We start from the raw sequence: 19,112 nt of genomic DNA on the forward strand, positions 1-19,112 counted from the left end.
ATACGTGTTGGCACATGGAGTGGTGTTCATAAACGCCATCTGGCAAAATTAAACCAGATTACAACCGACATTAAACAGTAACATGGCATGGAAAAGGAGAAATACTGTGACCTCTTGGCTTTTGATATACCTTATCTTAATCCCAGCAGCCCGAGATTACTCAAGTGATGTCTCACAGGTTATTTTCTCAGACTCATCAAATCTTCTTCAGAGCTGCAGAAGACTTTGTTACTGTAATATGATGATATCTCTACAGACTGAGTAGCATTGTGTGCCATATAACTAGCACATAAAGAATTCACCTTTTCACAGTAAAATGTGGTTATTTTTAAATTATTTCGGGAGAATGTTTGTCAATTTTGTTGTCAGCTCTACTTTACTTCAGAACCATACCTGACAATTCATTGTGGAATCAATGATTAAAGCAGTACTACAGTGCTGACAAAGTTTAATATATGCAGTTTATCTGTGGGTGTACTAACTTGTGTGTGTGTGTGTTTCGGAAAGAGACCATATGTGTGTCCCAGTAACTCGATAAATTATTAATTGTTTCAGTAATGGGCCCAGAGCCTCTGGAATGGCTCCATGTGTCCCTGATTAATACAGTCACAGCACTCGATACAGCTCCTCTCAGCAACTCATCAACTGACACAAGAGAGAGACAAGCAAGAGGAAATGGAGAGAAGCAGCAAAAAAATGTAGTGAGATGAGGAAAGTTCATGAGAAACAAAACTGGCAAGAGTGAGTCACCGTGGAGCAGTTGTTAAGAGAGAGACAGGACGACAAACAGAAAGAGAGCCTTAAAGAGAAACAGGGAGCGACGGCGTGAAAAAGAGTGAATTAACAACCGAGAGCCAGAGGTGATGGCTCCATCTGTGCCTCTCCAGGCGTGATTTCGGAAATGGAGTGGGCTCAACTGTGTTGAGTCCTGCTTAATAGTCTCCAGTGCTGTTCTGAAGGTCCTGATTAGTGCACACGGCGGAGATTGACTCTGGGTAAAGTGTGCGTTGATGAATACAAATCTGTGATGTGGCCTCGGCCTCAGCAGGATATGTTGGGTGAATGAATCTAGGAGGCAGGTAATCAGGCTGTTGCAGGGTTATCGGCGGGCTCTCAGCTCACTGCGTGATGCATGCAGAGATGCTAAGACATTAGATTTCCTTCCAGGAGAAACATGGTCCATCACTGCCAGTGCGATGTGCTTTCTACTTCAAATACGCATGTGGTCAGCCGCACAGTGACTCTTGCATATTTATGCTATTCGCACACAAACTCTGTTTTGTTTGAATATATAAATCTGTGGCCTAGGTCCAAGTCAAAGATCACATTTTCAATTGCTCTAAAGCACATTTGTGTCATTCTCAGTTTCCTGTGTGTCACTGTGTCTGTTTTCCTATCTCTGTCTTGTTACCACTGTCTATAGAACAATGTTGTGGCAAATGCCACATGTGTGCAGCTGTCTGTTAAACTAAATACTATTTCAAAACAAACCTGACAGATAGCCTTTTAGCTTGGTGACCCTGTGAAATGAAGTTATTTGTACTTGGAGCCCTGGTCACATACTCTGTCAGGATGTATTTTTGTAAGTTGTAGGCAAAAGACCATCAAGACCATTTCTCAGCTCTGTTACTGTTTACGTTTGTCATATTACAAAGACGTGACAATTATATCCCAATGCAATACTAATAACCTCCAATTGAACAGGGGAAGGATCAGTTAAACTAAAAGTTTTCCCCCACATTGTTGCTTACCACATGTTGTACACGTTTTTAGTAGAGTAGATGCTCATCACTGTGGTTTTGGATGAATCAGATCAGGGTAAAAATAAATACGGTTGAATTCAGGTTTTTCTTTATTTAAAGAGCTTAAAATAAATGCTGAACATGTCTAAATGACTCAATACAATATACTCTGACACAAATCTTACTTACATTTGTAAATATCTGAGCAACTTGGGATCGTTTTTTATTCTCGGTTACTCTGTAAATTCAACCTGCAGCTCTCCTTCTTATCCTGCTTCACTGTCCCTTCAGTAACATGGGCACGAGGCTTTAACCTTTAGCTGACACGTGTTTCATATTCAGAATACTCAGAGTAAAGCTTTTGTCAAGGTTCAGTTTGAAGATCAGCTAATCTGGTAAAAATAATTCACTGAATTTTTGGCACAGATTACAACCCTAGTGCCCTCGCCCATGGTTAACTTTTTATTTATTTTATTTGTTCTCCTTTCTTTCATTTATAGCTCACCTTCTAATCTTTTTCTTTTTTATTTGTTTAACTCAAGCTTAAACTGTGACCAGCACTGAACATTTTAGCTGTAATGAGTGAATGTGTGCTGTCTATAAGAGCAGATTAGTTCATGTAACCCCAGAGGCTTATCCAGCCTGGAGCTAATGCCCTGTGTTGTTCTGCTGAACATGAGCGCAGGCACACAGGGAGCTCTCTTTCTCTAACACATCCTCTGTACTCAAACCACCATCAGCCTCATTTGTAATAAGTTTTTCCAAACAAAGAGCTTGATACAAAAAACAGAATGTACTGAACAATACCCGAAGCTCAGCAAGAATGAAGAACCTCAAATTAATCTTTATATGAAAACCTACTTTCCAAGAAACTGTGCCTGTGCACCCATAATTAATGTGCTCTGCTTGTTTGGGCTCCACATGCATGTTGTTTTCTGCCATCTTTGGCAGGGCTGGACACTTACAGGACTTTACTTTTACATTATTGATTTCCTGACACACTTTCATCACTGCTAAGAGAAACTGTTACGTGAAGTATTGTCTTCATGGCCTTCACTGAATGTTATATTCAAGTCATGAGAAATCACAGTTTCCACTTTATGTACTGATTTAAGTTGCTCTCCTAACTCGAGGCACAATAACATACTACATCTGGTTCTCCAATGATTGCTGAACGTATGAAGTATTTCTTTAATCTGTTGTCTTTTAATAAAGTGGTAAATAAAAACACACATTGCTTCAACTGACAGCGCCTCAGGCAGGACTTCAGCCAGCAGTTGTGGTCACATGATGGATTCAGCTATTCCAATCTATGATATTGATTTGGTGCGGAATATGGGATTGATCCGCTGCTGAGAGGAAGCTGAGTGAAATGGCTGTTTGAATGTAATGAAAGTTTGTCTCGTGTAAACTCCAACAGTTACTGTAATTTATTTGCTGCTGAAACGCTCCTGTTTTAATAAACCTCAATTAGAAGTGAGTCTTCTTTACAAATGGCGTGCCTGCAAGGCTGTGATTTGCTGCTGTGACTTCCACTGATTCAATTGTCCGGGAAGTAGCAGATAGGAATGTGTTTGGGTGATTTGTTTCTCATCATCTCACTACATTCTGCAGACGACGCACAGGTCGATCCGACACGCAGGATGATAGATGCTTTCATTTCTAAGATGTCAAGAGATATGGACGCATGCACACACGCATGTGTGTGTGATTTTATGTGTGATTGTGTTTTATGCATTAACAGATCCCTCCCGTCCTGTGTAACCTCTGCTGTAATGGTCCTGTAATGAATATCCATAAACCACAGGCAGGCATCTGGACAACACACACAAACACACACACTCACACACGCGACTAAACCCGCATACTCAGAGAAATGCTTACACTAAACTAGACATGTAAATGTACATATTCATATGACAGCAGAATCACATACACAGACGCACACCTCTTTTATTATCAGTCACAAGCTAAACACACGGTGAAGTTCTGTAGCAGCTAACCAGCTCTCTCTCTCAAAACAGAGACAGATCCATGACCAGCTGAGCTCATCCAAAGGCATTACAAGAAAATAATGAACTTAACAATGTTTCATTCAGGGAGGAGATATTTCAGCCAACTGCATTACATTTAGAAACACTAGAAATTGCCCACTAGGACAAACAGACAATGATACTGGATCCTCTGCACCATATTAAACTCTAAACTAAATTAATATGTCTGTCCATGTAAGTTACATTTGACAGACTCAGGAGAATCATGAAGAATTAACTTCTTATGAAAGTGCCTCATGGAAAGACACTGAACCCCAAAGTGGCAAGGCGAGCGCCTTGCATGGTGGCTCGCAGCTACTGTAAGTGAGAGTGTATGTGGATCAGAGAATTGGAGGCAAATTGTAAAGCACTTTGGATCAAAACACTACAAATGCAAACACAAACTCCAGTGTAAAAAGTTTACTTTGGAGGTCAGACGGGGTTAGCAGGAAACTTTGACAAGTAAAACAAGTTGGACTTTAAACTAGAACATAACAAAATAGGTTTAAAGGTGGAGTAAAAAATTACATCTCTGGATGTCTAGACGTCCTACAGCAATTTAGAAAAGGCCAAATAACTGTATCAGCATGGTCTGAGTAAAGAGCAACAGACACACAACACATCGCTGCAGAACCTTTTTGCCTCTATCTGTCAATTTTACTCTTACCTTGTGATGGATTAAAAAAAAAAAGCTCACAGATCCTGATTCACTCAGCAGGCTGCCTTATAAAATAACTAGAGGCACTGTGTTTTAGCTGCCGCAGTGAGGCCAAATGGATGGCCAAGGCGCTGGAGGCCACTGTTTATTTCCTCTGAGTGCTTTCTATTTGGATTTATTTTATTGAAAGGTACAGGGTGGAGTTGTTGAACGAAACATGGACAGTGAGAAACGGAGAGATGGAGAGAGACGACAAGTACAAGTAGAGATTGAGTATAAGAGACAACAATGTGAGGGGGAATCAGTCCAATGCATAGCTTCAAAACACAACAGACCAATAAACTAACAAAACAAAAAAACAACTCTGAAATAAAAGGTTCGTTTTTTGGTACTTTGATAATTTTTCTCCCTCCTAATTTGAAAAGAGACAGCATCACAGTCAATGTAATTAGACCGCGTCTGAGCACACTGACCCGTTGTTCTCATGTTGGGAAATAATGAGCTTGCAGGGGAAGTCACTGGTCAGTAAATGAGCCTGGGGTCGCCTGTCAAGTCATTGGGTAATCATTAACTAATCTCATTTAATCATGACCTCATCACCTACCCCCATCCATCCCTCAGTAGTCATGCATCAACCAGAAGGAGTGTTGTAGAGTCATTTTTGCGATGTTGTGATCTTTTATTTGTTAATTTGTTTTACTTTGCCTTTTAAAAGAGGAGTTTTAGGGCCACTAGAAAGACTTATGACTTTGATGGACTGCTTGCAGATCTCTACATGTATCATTCTCCCAAAAACTAAAAAGCAATAATTATTTTCATTAAAAATCGGAGTTGGAAGTTGTTAAAATGCTGTGCTATGACTAAGATGCACTGGCAGATAAGGATGGTTCCTTGTCTTTGTCTTTGTTTCCTCTTTTACTAGTACGCTGTTTACGCCCTTATCCCACTTTGCTTTTTTCCCTTTCACACCTTTCTGTCTGTCTGTCTCTCTGTCTTTCTATGTGTCTCTCTGTCTGTCTGTCTGTCTGTCTGTCTTTCTATGTGTCTCTCTGTCTGTCTTTCTTTTTTCTTTCTTTCCCCCTCCTTTCATCTCATGCGCCTTTGTCAGCAGTCTGGTCAGTGTCTGCAGCACTCACTTGTCTTTCTTTTTCCTTATAAGGATTCTTTCATACACTCTCTGTCTTACTATCCAGCCCTCCCCCTGCTACATCTCAACCCCTCCCACAGTGTTTTCCGCTTTCAACCTGCCAGCAGAGGTAGAGGAGTTCTCATCCATCTTCGAGCCAGACTTTGACACGACTAGATGTTAAATTAAAAACATATATCCCAAAAGAATTGGGTCGTATGCACCTAAAGTGTCCAAGACACAGCTTAGGAAATGAACATCATCCATCAAAAGCTTCCTGCATCTCTACAAAGCTTATGGAAGAGAGAGTGCAGTCTTAACATCGGCCATCTTCATAACCAATTATAAGGTGAGACGGTTAGCCTGCAAAATTGGGGAGCATCGTTCTTCTCAAAACAGAAAATTGTGTGCACACATGTTTACGGTATACAGGACATAAGTCACAGTGACAGTGTGGAGACTTAAAGCCATATCACTGGTTTAATGTGTGATATTGAGATTGTCTGAACGACAGACTGTGTCTCTGTGTTTCTCCCTAGAGATAAACCATCTAAGAAGTGATGACACTCCCAGACTTCTAGAGTAGTGTGTGTGTGTGTGTGTGTGTGTGTGTGTGTGTGTGTGTGTGTGTGTGTGTGTGTGTGTGTGTGTGTGTGTGTGTGTGTGTGTGTGTGAAAGACGGCGTTTGCATTTGGCCCGTTCATTAGTCTATACATCAAGGCAGATGTGATAGATGGTCTTTGTGTCTATGTAAGCAGTAAATTCTGTGAGCACTTCTTGTATAATCTTGTAGCTTAAAGTCTCTTTATTTCCAGCTCATTGATCATGAATTTGTTTTTTTCCTGGTAAGCATAGTGGAATACTGACACTGCAATTGTTGCTTTACCTAGTCCTGATTTAGGTTTTTACAGTATGGTGACATACAAGCTGACATAAATGTGTTTATCATCAAAGATTTTCTTATCTTTTATAATAATACCAAGGTGTGGGCTTATAATGGTTATCATTATTTACACAGTCGCTTAAAGTGATATACATGTATGTGTGACCCATCAGCCCTGGTTGCATTTATTGATGTCTTCTGATATAGTCTGATTTGTGTAGTAGATATGTCTTTATTCCACAGTTTTGTTCATCTGATCATTCTGTTAACTAGAAGATTTATTTTACAGCTGTTTCTAGGATCCTAACTCCTTCTTGTGGAACTTGTGTACTGGGCCATTGTGGGCTGTTTTACAAGTCAATGAGCCGCAGTGCTTCTTTTCAATAGTGGACCTTTTTACATTTAAATTATCTGTAAATGGTTGATCCATATATTTCAGCCATTTCGCTGCTCCTACCTTTATCTGAAAGCCACCGACTTCTGAGGCCATCACAATACTAGATTTAAGGTTATATCTCACCATGTTGTCACATTGTTGTCTACAGCACGTTGCAGTACATACTGGACATTGTTGTTGTAGAATATTATCATTAGTAGACAAAGTGACACAGAACATGGGCAAGTTGGAGATTCAAAGGAGTAAAACGATGGGAAAAAAATAAGGCAAAAAGCAGACTCAAAAGTACCTAAGTATTAGGTCCTGACATTGTATGTAGTGCATGTATAGTACAGTTATAGGAGGTTTTCTCCAAATGTATTATCGCACTTGCATTAAATATTGTTCATAGCATTTGAGGCATGGTGAAAGCAGACTGATCTCAAAATCCCAGAGATTGTCACATAATGATTGAGTAGTTTTGCAAGTTATCTTGCTCACTCTGATAATCTAAGCCAAATTCAGTACTTCACGATGGTTGCACACCAACTGCTATGCTCCCAGCTTTAGTGTTATTTGTGATTTTCAGCAGCATACGGCTTCACACCTTCACACCTGGTATGCTTGGTGCAAGCCCAGTTGTTCACTGGCAATAAAGTTCAGCACAGTGGTTGTCATTCTTGCTTCCTGACCAGAATTCTGCTGCTTGTTAAACCAATTGGTTTCAAGTGTATTACAGTATTTACCCCATATCCCTCAATTCAATTCAATTCAATTCAATTCAATTCAATTCAATTCAATTCAATTCAATTCAATTCAATTCAGGCCGAGGATACCTGCAGAGAAGAACAGAGAAAGGGACATAGAGAGGATGAAACACAACTACGAGAGAGAGAAGACACAAAGTTAATGGCATGAAATGGAGACATTTAAATGGATAGAGGAGAGGAGCTCAGTGTATCAGTAGAGTTCCCCCAGCAGACTAACCTATAGCAGCAGAACTAAGAGATGGTTCAGAGTCACCTGATCCAGCACTAAGATCATTAGTGACCTTTACCAATGCTGATTAGATTTGTTTATAATCTAGTATTTCCATATTAACTTAAGCATTTGAATGAAACACTGATTGTGTTTCTTTGTGAGAACTCCCACGCCTCTGTATTTTGGTTTGGTTTCATGACTTTTAATGGCTCAGTGTCAGATCTACCACTTACAATGTTTGTACCACTTACAATGTTTGCGACAAAAGTGTCATTATTCCTTTTTTCATAAAGAACATTAAACGTTACAGATACATCCTTGTGAGTGCTTTTCGTAGATTTGTTTCTGTGTTTAGTTATTATGAGTAAAAAATACAAAATGTAAATGTACAGTATTTGCAAGAAATGGTAAAATAGCCCAGTGAGGATGTCGGTGTTTAAAATTGTCGCGAGTCTTCGCTCTGACGTGCCCTTTGAACCTGCCAAACATAATCAAATCCTGTCTCCATAAGGAGAGTGACAGAAGTAGGAAGAAATGATTGACAGCTGGCAGATGAATAAACCCACAACAACCATGTGCAACTTGTCAAAGTATTCTAGACAGCAGATTAAACTCCTGAGGGCAGTACGCTTATGCCTTGCTTATGCGTTTTGCTGATGCATATATTATAAAATGAAGCATTATTTTGGAGTTTAATCTTGAAGAATCAGCACATAGGATTTTGCTTTGTTAAATAAAATCCTTAATCCTTCATTTTTTTGTGATTAATTAAATTTTAGAGAGCAGATTTAAATATGTGCCTGTACAGCTCTTAGTCAGTATCTTGCTCAGTTTTCAAAGTCATCTGCTTGTATCTATATCCACTCAGCTGTCCCGTCATTCAAGGGAATTTTATCTGTGTGTATCATCTGCGCTGGACTTACATATCCGTCTGGATGCTTGGAGACAGATCCATAAATTATTACCTATTTTTATTCAGGTTGGGATAGTTGTGTCAGGCTTGAAGATTAAAACGCATGTGCGGTTAGTTGTCATATTTGACTGCTGGTAATCCCAGTGATCTGTTCATCCAGACTCAACAGTGACAGCTTTTCTGTTTTTGCTGCAAGAGTGCCACGCTGGCTGACTGCACAGCCATCCTTCTGTATTGATCTGAAAGTCGTGAGCCACCAGATTGCTTTCAGCACTCATCACCTCCTCCTGTCATAAAGGAAAAGCTGCATAGATTTTATTCTGTTTTCTTGGTCTAAAAAGAAAAATGGTCAATGGACGTATGGCTGGTGTGTTGTTCTCAAACTGAGAGTACAAGATTTGGATTGATTGGGAACATGTTGATTGAGCTTCTTGGATATTCTTATCTATCTTTATCTATCTTTTCTCAATTTCTGTGTTAAAGTGCTGGTAGCATCAACAGCTAACTGTTTGTCCTTCTTAGTGGCTGCTTTTTCCCTTACTATATACTTCTTTGTCTCTATCTCTTCACTACTATCTCATACATACCTGAAAGGGCACCAGCAGGACTAATTGTGGACCAACAATAACTCTGCTCCTGGCTGCATAACAAATTCATTGGCACATTGCTGCCACTATTATAAATCAGTCTGACAGACTCAGAGCTGAGCTGTTGAATACATTCATGTGCCATGTGCTTGTGCCGCAACTTGTACTTGCCCAGGCGTAAACAGCCTATCCAGTTGTTAGATGTCCACATCCATCTCCACAGTGGACTGTTTGATGTTCAGTGAGGGACCACAGGTGGAGGACGGTAAAAGCAGAAGGGCTGGGAGATATTGGAGGCCAGGGAGCAGGGACAGGCGATTTGAGCTTGGAACCAGTGGGAGATGTTGTAGACAGAATGACTTTATATATCAAATAGAACAAAATGGGTACTAAGGGTATTGTCCAGATATGAGGGTTGCAGCTGTGGCAAGATGGTGAGATGAAGCATTGGCTTTGAGGTTGAGAGCTAGAAGCCATAGAGCTTGACAAAAGGTGGTTTAGATCAGGCGTATGGAGGATAAAACATTTAGTAGTTGTGTGCGTTGTATGGTCAGTAGCAGTAGTGTAACCATTTTATCAGAATGGCAGATAATTTGTATCAAGTATTATAGGTTATTAAAATTATTTATTATGGTAACTTAACTCAAGAGTGTATCTAGACATTTACACATTTAATAATATCTAAAATTGTTTCTTGAAAGATGCATTTAAAATGTGTTCATATACTGCAGCAGAAATGGCATTTTATTCTTTGTACTTCTTTTTATTGAACCTGCTTTAGATAATCCAAGACAATTCAGATTTATATAGGGATAATGTATATGTATGACATTATTCTGTGGATGTACTCAGCGAATACTTATTTAGGCATTTCTGCAATAAGGCATAAGGTTTTGGTGATGCAATAATTACAGTTTTTTACCGGAGCCTAGTCTTGTATGCAGATAAACATTGTTCCTTTCATAATTGGCACTTTTTTGTTATTCAAGTTCTGTAAACCTGTTATTTGTCTGTTTATGTTTTGATTTAATTTTGGAGTGTGTGATTGATTATGTAATCATTATTTGAAATAAGTTAAGAGAGACAGAGTTTGGCGATTCAGCAGGTTAAAGCACTTGTTGGCATGTAAAGCAACAGGGTTTTTCTCCTTTTACATTTCTCCTCCTCCAGCTAGTGATAAGCCAGATGCACATGTACTTTCTTATAATTGATAATCTACAACACTTACAGTGTAAGCATCCTATATTCAAATTTTAATAAATAGATTTCATGATATAAGAATGTTAATTGAAGATGTCTTGTAATTCCAATTTTCCTATTTTGCTTCTCTACCCACACAACACTGACCTCCTGAGAGGTAATTATTCTCTACATGGCAATAAATGCTGCGTTTGCTGTAGGTGACTTGTGGTCACAGACTTGAAGTCAGAGGACCTGAAGTAGGAGTGTAGAAAGTGTGCAGGGGCCAGGTATTGGACAGTCAGGGAGCGCTGCGGGGGCGGAGTACTGTACAATACTGTACTGCAATGTGTTTGTGGAGATTATTAAAGAGCCATATATTTCTGCTGCAGCCCCACAGGGCCTGCTCTTACCGGCTGATCTCCACACTGGCAGACGGGTAATGAAACAGGCCTCGCTGGAGATTCATCACTGTGGAGAGCCAAGGCGGTTCTTTCCCTCTCTACCTCCCACTCTCCTCACCCTCTTCTTTCTCAAGTTTTTTTTTTCGCTCTCTCTCTCTCAGCTTTGCAAAATCTGGTTAAAAAACAGCATGCATGAACTCACAACTTGTCAAACGTCTGTCCCAGCATAATGACTCTCTGTCATTGGCTCTTTGCTATTAGTTCCTGCCTTCCTATCACAGCAGGGCTGACATGCCTGGCTTTAATGGCAGTTTGATCTCACATTGTTTCCTCAGATTCAGTGACAAAACTAGCTGGCTGATAAGGCATCTAGGTGTACTTCCAATTCTCTAAATTTATCCAAGAGTGTTTTAAAGCACTTCCACTGTTGCTAGAAACCACATAAAAAAACACATGCTAGGTGGAAAGAATTGCACGTTCTCTAGGATCTCACTTGTAAAATGCTAGCAGCAGAGATCACGCAGTTTAGCTGTGTAGTTTGTTTGCTATTGTGGCTGCTAGCTCAGTAACTAATTCCAAGCCAACCTTTGTGAAATGACAAAGTAGAGGGTTACTGTCAAACAGCCCTGAGGATTCTGAGCAAATCAAATTATGTCAGACATCCTTTAACACATTTTTTAAAGTTGAACTTTTGAAAAAACAGCATTAGCTTAGCATTCAGTTTGAAAGCTGAGACTAATTCAGAGGAATCACACAGCTGGGATTTAAGTGAGCAAGGGTACATGTTACCCCAGAGGTGCTAAAGTTAACTACTCAACTGCAAGGGACATACAGCTTCTGAAAATCTGAAGCTTGTTGATATTACAAGGTAAGCTGGAGGGGTTCAAAAGGGAATAGGTTTGGGATGGGACATAGGTGCAGCATAAAGCTTAGAGGAGGGAAACATACAGAATATGCCTAAGGGTTGTATTTCAACTCTTCCATCAGTTCCAGCCCTCATAATCCATGTTTGATGATGAGCAATTTGAACCAAAAGTGAAATTCCAGGCAAGAAAATAAGTTTCATGTATGAAATTGGAAGAGGTGATGAGCTACTGAGAGTATGTTATGTATTCAGGTAAGTGCTTCTGTTGAGACCTGGCTTGAGGAGCTGCTGAAACAGAATGGATAACATGAGATAAAGAGATTTGTTGGCAGAGGGAAAAGTATAACACTGGAATGGGATGTAGTGTCAGGCAGCTGAAAATGGAGGGTGGTTAATGGGAAACACAGAAATAATTGTCTTTGGCAGATTTTTATTGGACTGTGTGCCAATAAAGCTCAATAAATTCAATGGAATTGGAGGGGAAAAAGTTGGTAGAGACAATGAAAGGTGATGGAGGAGCAGGATATATAGATGGAAGGGTGGAAAGGAAAAGAGAGAAAGAGACTGTTGCACTACAGGGATCAATTACTAGGAACTGTGAGTTATGGTATTTGCTGCTCCAAGTGCCATGTGGCTTTATTGCACTGGGACAGTGTTTGGGGGAAAAGGGAGATTATTAACCACACAGAAATTGAGAGAAAGTGAGATGGCGAACAAACTTGAACAGACAGTTAGAAAAGCATCGAAATAGAGAATGAGGTAGAGAGTTTAGAAAGACAAGAAAAAGAGGGAGAGGCAGAGAAAAATGAGTAAACCTTGAGGCTCTCTCTTCGCTTCTCCTCTCGCAGCACTCCACTCTCTTCATTTCTGCTTGTCTTGCACTTTCAAGCATGGAGCCCATTAAAGTGGATGGCAGTGTAACTCACCACTGATAATCAACAGAGAGAGGCAGAGAGAGATTCGCAGAGAGGAGACCCCAGGCCTCATTTATTATGTTAGATTTTCTACTGAATCTGACTGTGCTGTAATTCCTCAAAGTGGGAAGGAGTTGCAAGGCCAGTCATTTAGACAATGAATATTCACGACGAGTGTAGACAGAGACAGGACAAATGTAGTGTATGATTTGTAAAAGTTTCAAAGAGGAATACAGCATTAATGTCACATTATGAAAATTAAAACCATACATGTACAGTCATGTTGAGATGCAAATGTTACTTATATGATATGTAAAATCAAATCATAATAGCTATTTTATTGTACAATTACAATACAGAGAAAGAACGTTGATTCTATCCTGTCATGTCATTTTCTAGATATAAACCCCTACATGCCTTTCTTTTTAATATTTGTATTTCATTAACTAATATGATGTCCTAGTAAATTACTGGTTGCATTTTTAGGTCTCCTTCCCCTTTCTCTGTTTGTGATTTCTAGTTGTCTCCCCAGCGAGTGTCAGCATGTTTGTTCTGTAATCCCTTGCAGCCATGCCACCAGGGCAAATCCCTGCACATTTATTGTACTTAGCAAACAAAGAGGTTGTGAATTACAGTCAGTCACCCAGTGGCACAGCATGCAGCCACTGTTTCCACTGCTGCAGAGCTATGAGGAGTGGAAACAAACACACCTGTCAAGTTCTACCAGTTCCCCCTCACTGACCCTTGATTGGCTGGATGAAATGCAGTTCTGTCAGATGGGTGTAAAAAAGACGGTGACAAACACTGCTGGGAAAACGGTGTGACATTATATTTAAAATAGCTATAACAAGGACAATTACATATACTGCAACAATAGCAAGGCTCATGGCAAGAACAATAGCATAGTCACATCAATGTCATGGACATAGCAACAGTGAAAACAGAGTACACGAGGTACTGAGCTTCCCCCTTTTCAAACTTGAAGTATTCAGTGTTTACTTTGAGAAATTTTGCTGCTTTTTTATACAGATTTGCCAAAACATACCCCAGTTACCCAGTCTTTTTTATTCCAGTTGTTGGACATCATTATCATACACGTACTGCATGCCTTAGTACCATTTGTGTTTAAGTATTTATGCATGACGTGTAATGCACAGATGTTATGCTGTTTGTCTAGATGTATCCATACTTTTAGATATGTTAGGCCTCAGATCATCAGCTGTTACCCTTACAAAGTCTCACTTGTGATAGAAAAGTTCATTTTCCTCTAAAACAGTAGAATCATAAGGGAAACAATGGGATAAGACAGAGCCAGTTCTGATCATTAACCATTCACAAGGACTGGTATGAGATTAGTTCTCTATCACAGGTCATGGGGGTTTTGAAGTGGCGTGTAAAAGCTACTGAAGGCCATTAAATGACTCCACTGTGCTCCAAGGAAAAAATAAAGGACAGATGGTAGAGGGAAAGAGACACACAGGAAGAAACACGAGCGATGGCAGCCACAAGAGAGAAGTTTAGAGATGGATGATGATTATGGAGAAAGAGGAAGGGAGGTAATGATTGGAATACATCCAGAACTGCACAAATAAAGACATGAAAGACGGGCACAGAGGAAAATGGAGAATCTTCTGTGTAGGAATAGGGAGTTCCAGAGGAGTCAGAGAAGGAGAGGGTTAAGAGGAGGAAGAAGAGAAGAAGAGGACAGGGATGTAATGGGTATCGTAGGGGGTAGCGAGGCGGGTGGGGTCAGGATTTGACCCTGTGGTGTCCCATGGTAATTGAAATTAGGTAAGGGTAGCGGGTAAGGGGGAGGTGGGAACTGGAGGAAACAGGCGACATGATAATCAATTTGAGGCTGAATCGGAAACATGAGCCACTGGGGGGGCCTCGTTCCTCCTACCAGGCCTCCAGATGGCCTGGCCCCAACCTTGTGTGGGCCCTGTCAGAGCGCACTGTATGTGTGTGGGTTTTTGTGTCTTTCAGAGACAATGCCATCTGCTAGGAGTGCAAGGCGAGTTCAGCAGATGCATTCGCTGACACTAGAGGCGCAGTAGGGTATAGACAATAAACTGTGTGTGTGTGTGTGTGTGTGTGTGTGTGTGTGTGTGTGTGTGTGTGAGTGTGTGTGAGTAGGGATTCCCACCATGCTTTTGATGGAGAAGAGAAATGGCTAAAGCAGCACACAGAGCGACTCTTCGAATATGTTCAAATTTATGCAAGAAACATTCCAACATCAATCTTTATAAAACTGAATCTGACTTTTGTTCTTGTTTGATACAGCAGTAGAATACACACCAACACTAAAGTGTTCTCGAGGTGAAACTAAAGTTTTGTTTTTCAAAAACTAGAAGTCAACACATTGAAGTTGATCATTTTTAGATAAAACCGTGTTGTCCTGTAGACCCCTTTGACGTGACGGATTCTTTACCCCTGCACTGTTTATACTGTGCTAAGATGATGAAATAAATTGCTGCAATTTGAAATTGACTGGCTCTATCAACGACAAACAAACAAGATTATACTTATGTTCAATATAGTCTATGTCCAGCTAGTTTCAGTTTATTAAAAATCTTGGCACAGGCATTGTGCTCAATCAGCTTCACGCACAGTGAGTGTGTCCAGACTAGAGCAAGTTCTTCATGCACTCATGCAGAGGAAGGAAGAAATGTTTACAGTATTACAAACCATTATTTGGCAGGAATGTAGGTTTAAACTTCAAACTCAAAGGTTCTTTGAAACACTTGAATGTACTAATAATACAGCATAAGCCCAAACACTGCCTTTAAGTTTCCCTCATTTGCTCCTCCCTCTTTTTCCTGCATTAATTTTTGTCTCCTGACCAGAATGATCTCAAAAAAGGTTTAGACCCCAAGAGAATGATACCTGAAGGAAAATGAAAGTAATTTATTATTTTTTTATTGTGAAATATGTTTGCACACATTAAAATGATCTGAGCACACTGATCCAGAGAGGAGAGACAGTCATGAACATAAGGGCTGGAAAGCAGGAGTGGAGGTGTCTGAAAGGGTTTTGAAGTAATGGACAATTGAGAAAGGTTTTGTGTGTGTGTGTGTATCTGGATGATGTTTTAATGCGGCCTACTGCCACTTAAATTTGTTTAAATTCTTTATTAGGCAGCAATGCACAAACAAGCATCAAACATTATTAAATTTAGATTCTTCTTTATATACCTACTGATAGTCATTCATCAAAGTTGGTATGAAATAAAACAGTTTAGCGCTTCTTATATCCTTGTTGTCCAAAAGAGAAATTCCCTTTTCCCAGAAAAAGAACTTGGAAGCTCAAGATTTGTACTGTATGTTCCTGTGCTGCTGCGTCACTGTACTAAAACAATGACACTTTCACTAAACCTCATTAACGCTATTATCCAAGTGTCACTACTGACATTATAAAACTCTGGTGCTGAAATGCCATTATTACTGTAGTAGAGGAGGATTACCTTTTCAGCTGCAGTAGTTTCTTTAATTGTTTTCCTGCTATAGCGACAGTCTGCAGAGTAATTACAAGGCAGAATATATTAAGAATAAGTTTTAATGAACTACACTGCTCAAAAAAATTAAAGGAATGCGTTTTAATCAGAGTTTAGCATCAAGTCAACTTCTGGGATATTGATCTGGTCAGTTAAGTGGCAGAGGGGGTTGTTATTCAGTTTCAGTTGATTTGGTGTTAATGAACTGAAATGAACAACAAGTGAACAAGAGGGGCAACAATGAGACGACCCCCAAAACTGGGAACGGTTTTACAGGTGGAGGACACTGACATTTTTTCTCTCTTCATTATTTCTGACAGTTTTTTCCTAAGTTTTGCATTTGGCCAGGGTCAGAGTCACTACTGGTATGAGGTAATATCTGGACCCTACAGAGAACAGGCAGTCCAAGTCCTCCACGATGGCACATCAATATGTGAAGCTTTGTTGTGTCTCCCAGCACCTCTTGTGGGCCATGTGCTCACTTCCCGGCACCGTAGAGCTCGATTGTCATTTGCCATAGAACACTCGAATTGGCAGGTCTGCCACTGGGCCCCTGTGCTTTTCACAGATGAGAGCAGGTTCATCCTGAACACGACAGATGTTAACGGGTCTGGAGAACCTGTGGAGAACATTATGCTGCCTGTTACATTAGGTATCGGGGTGAAATCCTTGGACCCATTGTCAGACCCTACACTGGTGCAGTGGGTCTTGGGTTGCAACAATGCCCAGTCTCATGTTGTTAGAGTATGCTGACAGTTCCTGGAGGATGAGGGGACTGATACCATTGACTGACCTAAATCCAATAGAACACCTCTGGAACAATATGTTTTGGTCTGGTTGCACCTCAGATTGTCCCGGGAGCTCAGTGATGCCTTGGACCAGATCTGGGAGGAGATACCTTTGGACATCATCCGTTGTCTCATTAGAAGCACATTGTCATGCATATAAGCACGACAACGTTGCTGGAATTAAATTTCAGTAAATAGACTAACCTGCTGCATCATTTTTCCACTTTGATTTTCAGGGTGTCTTTGAATTCAGCCCTCTAGGTTAATAGTTTTAATTTCAATCAAACAATGTGGCATCCTTTTGTTCCTAACACATCCCCCAAGTCCATATCAGTATTAATAACCAGCATGATTATGAGCAAATTACAATACAGAACAGTAGCATGGAGAATATATTTCTAGTTTTGCAATTAAACATTCAAGAAGACTGCTTCTGTGTCTCCAGTCACACATGAATAGCTGCGTGTACCTCGACCCCAGGTTACTGCTGTAAAGATTATCATGTGTACATATGTATGGTTGGTGATGGTTTTCTTTCACTTTGAGGATACACTCTAAAAATATTTCTAATTGTTTAGAAAAAAACTGTTTCAATATGCACAGTTTTGTGTAATTTATAGAAAATGAAATAAATCATTTATAGCAATAAACTGTGGTCTATGAGTTGTAGCATCAAATGAGCCTGTTAGTGTAGAGGTGTGGAGCAAAGGAGGGCTGACAAATAGAGGACATAGGGGGCAGTTGGAAGGAAAAGGTGAAAATAAAGTGAAACAGATTAGAGACAACAACGGGAAGTAATGGAGTGAATGGGCAATGAGTGAGCCTGTGGTGGCTTTCCTCCGAGACACTGGAGGTTTTGTACAGCATTTTTCTTACAGATCTCCTTCTCTCTCATACAACAGCATGCTCTCTGTTGCCCATTAATATACCACCAGACCATGAACTTAAACCTCCCCTCACGTTTCTGTGTCCTTTTTAATCTCCCTCTTTTCTCTCCCCCCTTGCCTTGATGTCTTGAATCTTGTATTAACACTGTTTGGTTGCCACAATACATCAGCTGATTGGTTTGTTTTTGTAGTTTGATAGAAACTGCTCCTACCATACACATCTGCTGCATGCCCCCAACTGCGTCTGTACAGTTCTCACGCTGGCCTTTCCCCATTTTAATTGGTGCTTGTTAGAGGGAAAAAATACTGCTTTTGCTTCATTTTCATAAAAAAGCAGGAAGTGGAGAAGTGTATGCAAAAGTTAATTAATATTGGATTGAGGAGAACACTGGCAATTAGTGGAGGCTGACAGATGAGCAAGGCACTGCTCCGGGGACGTGGGTGCTCCTGATGACTACAAGAGCTGTACACATACGTACTATATACACATCACTATATGCACACATAGATAGATGCCTGGTCAGCCAGCAGAGCTGTGTAGATGGGGGCCGCCGTTTGATTCAGGCCAAGCAAGAACTGAGATCAACAAATGGGGTCCTGTGTTTTTAGTTAGCATACACACTCACACTCACATGCACTTGAAAACAAACATTTAAATCAGCTGACACACACATACAGATAGAGAGCTGTGTTGGTGGGGTTATCTACTAGGTTTGAGAAAATATCATTATGCTGCCTTCTCTCTGCCTCCTTCTCCACTTTATTTCTGCACACTGTTCTTGAAACACTGCATCCTGGGGAATTGAATTGCCTTTGTTTTGTGATGATATGATCTGTAGGTGTATTCTCTGTGTGATGCCTGGAGCTCATCTGATCTGAGATTATTTTTTGAGGCTGATAGAGATATTACAGTATATTTATAGATCCAGTGTCGATATATAATTTTTACATGAAGACCTAAAATGAACAAATATCTTTAGCAAAGGTCGACCCCGGGGCTATGTACTATCAAATAGGAAAAGCAAACAAATGCTCCAGACCTGCAGGACTGTCTGAGACCCAGGACTATTGTTATCAGGAAAATTAGACCCAAGGAACATGCGATTACTTTGACACAGCATCTGATTCACACTCTGTACTTTCAGCTGCACTTATTGGCATTTCTCAGCAGCAAACTCAAGTTACACAAAATAAACAATTTGATGAAATATGAGTAAACCCCATCTGCTAAGAAAGGCCATGAATGTGGCTGAAGAAAAGAAGTACATAAGTGGACCCTGTTC

At 40.2% G+C, this 19,112-nt stretch overlaps 1 protein-coding gene across 2 annotated transcripts in view; it reads left to right on the forward strand.

Moving 5' to 3' along the window:
• The window catches only part of gfra1a (gdnf family receptor alpha 1a), an 83,408-nt gene that overhangs the window by 42,925 nt on the left and 21,371 nt on the right, over window positions 1–19,112 (forward strand). The gene's annotated exons all lie outside the window — the stretch shown is intronic.

Source organism: Anabas testudineus, chromosome 15 (genome assembly GCF_900324465.2).
Source record: "Anabas testudineus chromosome 15, fAnaTes1.2, whole genome shotgun sequence".
Lineage (NCBI taxonomy): Eukaryota > Metazoa > Chordata > Actinopteri > Anabantiformes > Anabantidae > Anabas > Anabas testudineus.